This window comes from Pleurodeles waltl, unplaced genomic scaffold (assembly GCF_031143425.1).
Source record: "Pleurodeles waltl isolate 20211129_DDA unplaced genomic scaffold, aPleWal1.hap1.20221129 scaffold_39, whole genome shotgun sequence".
Lineage (NCBI taxonomy): Eukaryota > Metazoa > Chordata > Amphibia > Caudata > Salamandridae > Pleurodeles > Pleurodeles waltl.
Window position 1 is genome coordinate 8,087,216 of NW_027150097.1, and position 6,000 is coordinate 8,093,215.

Below are 6,000 nucleotides of genomic sequence, written 5' to 3' on the forward strand. Positions count from 1 at the left end.
CCAAAACTCGGGGGAGACTAACACTCCCTACCTCCCTTGGTGTGCATCATAGGCGTGCCCATGACGAACACAACATTTCTCCTTAACCAATACAAAACAAACATAGCTGCTCAAAAAAAAGATACTATACTAAACCACTATACAAGAATAGTACACAACAATAAATACCACATTCAGTCAATCCACCCCGAATCCTTGCAGCCGCGTTGAGCATGGCGGTCGAGGACTCAAACTGTACCGTTCAAGTCCTTGTCTCAGAGGCACTGAGTTGATTGGTATGGAGCCAGGCACCTCCTGATCTGAATCTTGAACTGGCTCCAAATTCTGCATGTCCACACCCCCTGTAGTAGATGATTGAGAATTAGTAGCAGTCACCACCGGCCATGTGCACTGGCTCAAAATTCAGCATGTCCACACCCCATGTAGTCGATGATTGAGAATTAGTAGCAGTCACCTCCGGATTCACTGTCAGGATGATCCATCCTCTCTCCTTCATCAGCTTCAGATCCCACTGTTTCCCTGAGCAGGAAGGTCTGGAATTGAAAATACAGAGGACATTAAACAACATTCACTCAGTACATGGCACTCATTTTGGTTTATAAGCTGGAAATTGAGCCATCAGTGGAGTGTCAAGAGTGTCAGGATGGCTGAGTGGTCTAAGGCGCTGCGTTCAGGTCGCACCCTCCCTTGGAGTTGTGGGTTCAAATCCCACTTCTGACAAGTGTATTTTGCGAGGTGGATACATTTTTGGACTTTTTTTTCCCAAGCACCGTATCAAAAACAATGTCAACAGTTTCTGTAAATTATCGATAAGATCTATTTTCCGTTGCTTGCACTAATTGCCTGAAGTTGGCTAAATCGCAATAAATCGGTAAAGCAGGAAATCACTGCATCTTTAACAAATCGTGATAGAGGGGCCGAGATAAAGGTTTCGACCGTACATATCAAAAGCGCAGCTGTCAATAGTTCAGCAGGTTCACAGTGCCGAAGGTTCAGTGGCACCAGGGTCCCCTGCGTCCCAATCACAGCTGGTTTTTAAATTCTGTATTCAGGGGATGGGAGGGGTGGGGGTGTTGCGTCTTGCACACACAGTGCCTGTTTTGCAGAGAAGTTTTAATAAATACACAAAGAATAATATGGAGTCTTTAGCCACGAGGAACACCTTCCCCTACCTTTTATTCTCTCCGATTCCACATCACCGCACCTACCATCCAAGTCCAAAACTCGGGGGAGACTAACACTCCCTACCTCCCTTGGTGTGCATCATGGGCGTGCCCATGACGAACACAACATTTCTCCTTAACCAGTACAAAACAAACATAGCTGCTCAAAAAAAAGATACTATACTAATCCAGTATACAAGAATAGTACACAACAATAAATACCACATTCAGTAAATCCACCCCGAATCCTTGCAGCCGCGTTGAGCATGGCGGTCGAGGACTCAAACTGTACCGTTCAAGTCCTTGTCTCAGAGGCACTGAGTTGATTGGTATGGAGCCAGGCACCTCCTGATCTGAATCTTGAACTGGCTCCAAATTCTGCATGTCCACACCCCCTGTAGTAGATGATTGAGAATTAGTAGCAGTCACCACAGGCCATATGCACTGGCTCAAAATTCTGCAAGTCCACACCCTATGTAGTAGATGATTGAGAATTAGTAGCAGTCACCACCGGATTCACTGTCAGGATGATCCATCCTCTCTCCTTCATCAGCTTCAGATCCCACTGTTTCCCTGAGCAGGAAGGTCTGGAATTGAAAATACAGAGGACATTAAACAACATTCACTCAGTACATGGCACTCATTTTGGTTTATAAGCTGGAAATTGAGCCATCAGTGTAGTGTCAAGAGTGTCAGGATGGCTGAGTGGTCTAAGGCGCTGTGTTCAGGTCGCAGTCTCCTTTGGAGGCGTGGGTTCGAATCCCACTTCTGACAAATGTCTTTTGCGAGGAGGATACATTTTTGGACTTTTTTTTTCCAAGCACCCGTATCAAAAACAATGTCAATAGTTTCTGTAAATTATCGATAAGATCTATTGTCCGTTGCTTGCACTAATTTCCTGAAGTTGGCTAAATCGCAGTAAATCGGTAAAGCGGGAAATCACAGCATCTTCAACAAATCGTAATAGAGGGGCAGAGATAAAGATTTCGACCCTACATATCAAGAGCGCAGCTGTCAATAGTTCAGCAGGTTCACAGTGCAGAAGGTTCAGTGGCACCAGGGTCCCCTGCGTCCCAATCACAGCTGGTTTTTAACTTCTGTATTCAGGGCATGGGAGGGGTGTGTTGCATCGTGCACACACGGTGCCTGTTTCGCAGATAAGTTTTAATAAATACACAGAGAATAATATAGAGTCATTGGCCACGAGGAACACCTTCCCTGACCTTTTATTCTCTCCGGTTCCACGTCACCGCGCCTACCATCCAACTCCAAAACTCGGGGGAGACTAACACTCCCTACCTCCCTTGGTGTGCATCATAGGCGTGCCCATGACGAACACAACATTTCTCCTTAACCAATACAAAACAAACATAGCTGCTCAAAAAAAAGATACTATACTAAACCACTATACAAGAATAGTACACAACAATAAATACCACATTCAGTCAATCCACCCCGAATCCTTGCAGCCGCGTTGAGCATGGCGGTCGAGGACTCAAACTGTACCGTTCAAGTCCTTGTCTCAGAGGCACTGAGTTGATTGGTATGGAGCCAGGCACCTCCTGATCTGAATCTTGAACTGGCTCCAAATTCTGCATGTCCACACCCCCTGTAGTAGATGATTGAGAATTAGTAGCAGTCACCACCGGCCATATGCACTGGCTCAAAATTCTGCAAGTCCACACCCCATGTAGTAGATGATTGAGAATTAGTAGCAGTCACCACCGGATCCACTGTCAGGATGATCCATCCTCTCTCCTTCATCAGCTTCAGATCCCACTGTTTCCCTGAGCAGGAAGGTCTGGAATTGAAAATACAGAGGACATTAAATAACATTCACTCAGTACATGTCACTCATTTTGGTTTATAAGCTGGAAATTGAGCCATCAGTGCAGTGTTACAAGTGTCAGGATGGCCGAGTGGTCTAAGGCGCTGCGTTCAGGTAGCAGTCTCCTTTGGAGACGTGGGTTCGAATCCCACTTCTGACAAGTGTCTTTTGCGAGGTGGATACATTTTTTGACTTTTTTTTTCCAAGCACCCGTATCAAAAACAATGTCAACAGTTTCTGTAAATTATCGATAAGATCTATTGTCCGTTGCTTGCACTAATTTCCTGAAGTTGGCTAAATCGCAGTAAATCGGTAAAGCGGGAAATCACAGCATCTTCAACAAATAGTGATAGATGGGCAGAGATAAAGGTTTTGACCATACATATCAAGAGCGCAGCTGTCAATAGTTCAGCAGGTTCACAGTGCAGAAGGTTCAGTGGCACCAGGGTCCCGTGCGTCCCAATCACAGCTGGTTTTTAACTTCTGTATTCAGGGCATGGGAGGGGTGTGTTGCATCGTGCACACATGGTGCCTGTTTCGCAGATAAGTTTTAATAAATACACAGAGAATAATATGGAGTCATTTTCCACGAGGAACACCTTCCCTGCCTTTTATTCTCTCCGGTTCCACGTCACCGCGCCTACCATCCAACTCCAAAACTCAGGGGAGACTAACACTCCCTACCTCCCTTGGTGTGCATCATAGGCGTGCCCATGACGAACACAACATTTCTCCTTAACCAATACAAAACAAACATAGCTGCTCAAAAAAAAGATACTATACTAATCCAGTATACAAGAATAGTACACAACAAGAAATGCCACATTCAGTCAATCCACCCCGAATCCTTGCAGCCGCGTTGAACATGGCGGTCGAGGACTCAAACTGTACCGTTCAAGTCCTTGCTCAGAGGCACTGAGTTGATTGGTATGGAGCCAGGCACCTCCTGATCTGAATCTTGAACTGGCTCCAAATTCTGCATGTCCACACCCCTTGTAGTAGATGATTGAGAATTAGTAGCAGTCACCACCGGCCATGTGCACTGGTTCAAACTTCTGCATGTCCACACCCCAAGTAGTCGATGATTTAGAATTAGTAGCAGTCACCACCGGATTCACTGTCAGGATGATCCATCCTCTCTCCTTCATCAGCTTCAGATCCCACTGTTTCCCTGAGCAGGAAGGTCTGGAATTGAAAATACAGAGGACATTAAACAACATTCACTCAGAACATGGCACTCATTTTGGTTTATAAGCTGGAAATTGAGCCATCAGTGCAGTGTTAATAGTGTCAGGATGGCCGAGTGGTCTAAGGCGTTGCGTTCAGGTTGCAGTCTCCTTTGGAGGCGTGGGTTCGAATGACACTTCTGACAAGTGTCTTTTGCGAGGTGGATACATTTTTGGACTTTTTTTTTCCAAGCACCCGTATAAAAAACAATGTCAACAGTTTCTGTAAATTATCGATAAGATCTATTGTCCGTTGCTTGCACTAATTTCCTGAAGTTGGCTAAATCGCAGTAAATCGGTAAAGCGGGAAATCACAGCATCTTCAACAAATCGTGATAGAGGGGCAGAGATAAAGGTTTCGACCCTACATATCAAGAGCGCAGCTGTCAATAGTTCAGCAGGTTCACAGTGCAGAAGGTTCAGTGGCACCAGGGTCCCCTGTGTCCCAATCACAGCTGGTTTTTAACTTCTGTATTCAGGGCATGGGAGGGGTGTGTTGCATCGTGCACACACGGTGCCTGTTTCGCAGATAAGTTTTAATAAATACACAGAGAATAATATAGAGTCATTGGCCACGAGGAACACCTTCCCTGACCTTTTATTCTCTCCGGTTCCACGTCACCGCGCCTACCATCCAACTCCAAAACTCGGGGGAGACTAACACTCCCTACCTCCCTTGGTGTGCATCATAGGAGTGCCCATGACGAACACAACATTTCTCCTTAACCAATACAAAACAAACATAGCTGCTCAAAAAAAAGATACTATACTAAACCAGTATACAAGAATAGTACACAACAAGAAATGCCACATTCAGTCAATCCACCCCGAATCCTTGCAGCCGCGTTGAGCATGGCGGTCGAGGACTCAAACTGTACCGTTCAAGTCCTTGTCTCAGAGGCACTGGGTTGATTGGTATGGAGCCAGGCACCTCCTGATCTGAATCTTGAACTGGCTCCAAATTCTGCATGTCCACACCCCTTGTAGTAGATGATTGAGAATTAGTAGCAGTCACCACCGGCCATGTGCACTGGCTCAAAATTCAGCATGTCCACACCCCATGTAGTAGATGATTGAGAATTAGTAGCAGTCACCACCGGATTCACTGTCAGGATGATCCATCCTCTCTCCTTCATCAGCTTCAGATCCCACTGTTTCCCTGAGCAGGAAGGTCTGGAATTGAAAATACAGAGGACATTAAATAACATTCACTCAGTACATGGCACTCATTTTGGTTTATAAGCTGAAAATTGAGCCATCAGTCTGGCGTCAAGAGTGTCAGGATGGCCGGGTGGTCTAAGGTGCTGCATTCAGGTCACAGTCTCCCTTGGAGACGTGGGTTCAAACCCCTCTTCTCACAAGTGTCGTTTGCGAGGTGGATACATTTTTGGACTTTTTTTTTTCCAAGCACCCTTATCAAAAACAATGTCAACAGTTTCTGTAAATTATCGATAAGATCTATTGTCCGTTGCTTGCACTAATTGCCTGAAGTTTGCTAAATCGCAGTAAATCGGTAAAGCAGGAAATCACAGCATCTTCAACAAATCGTGATAGAGGGGCCGAGATAAAGGTTTCGACCCTACATATCAAAAGCACAGCTGTCAATAGTTCAGCAGGTTCACAGTGCAGAAGGTTCAGTGGCACCAGGGTCCCCTGCGTCCCAATCACAGCTGGTTTTTAACTTCTGTATTCAGGGCATGGGAGGGGTGTGTTGCATTGTGCACACAAAGTGCCTGTTTCGCAAATAAGTTTGAATAAATACACAGAGAATAATATAGAGTCA

General features: G+C 45.5%; 1 non-coding gene across 1 annotated transcript; it reads left to right on the forward strand.

The window, feature by feature from the left end:
• The first annotated feature begins 1,854 nt into the window (after positions 1 to 1,854).
• Positions 1,855 to 1,937, forward strand: TRNAL-CAG (transfer RNA leucine (anticodon CAG)). Its single transcript has one exon. It is a non-coding gene; the product is annotated as a tRNA-Leu (tRNA).
• Positions 1,938 to 6,000: the final 4,063 nt, after the last annotated feature.